This window comes from Cystoisospora suis, assembly GCF_002600585.1.
Source record: "Cystoisospora suis strain Wien I chromosome Unknown contig_7652, whole genome shotgun sequence".
Taxonomy (NCBI): Eukaryota; Apicomplexa; class Conoidasida; order Eucoccidiorida; family Sarcocystidae; genus Cystoisospora; species Cystoisospora suis.
The window spans coordinates 2,763-2,963 of record NW_027160437.1 but is presented as its reverse complement, the minus strand read 5'-3'; positions in this window follow the sequence as shown (position 1 = coordinate 2,963).

Sequence of the window (201 nt, the reverse complement as noted above, 5' to 3'; positions counted from 1 at the left end):
AAATCTTGTCCAACCAATACCCCAGTCTGGAATTCACTTGCCTTTGCTTTAGGATTCTACTCAATGTTGCGTGGTCGGTTTCGATAGTTACTGTTTTTCCTCCGATTAATTGTCTCCATTTGGTTAATGCGTGCACGATCGCGCGGAGCTCGCTTTCGTACGCTGGCACGTGCATCTTCCTTTCATTGGATTTCCTTGACT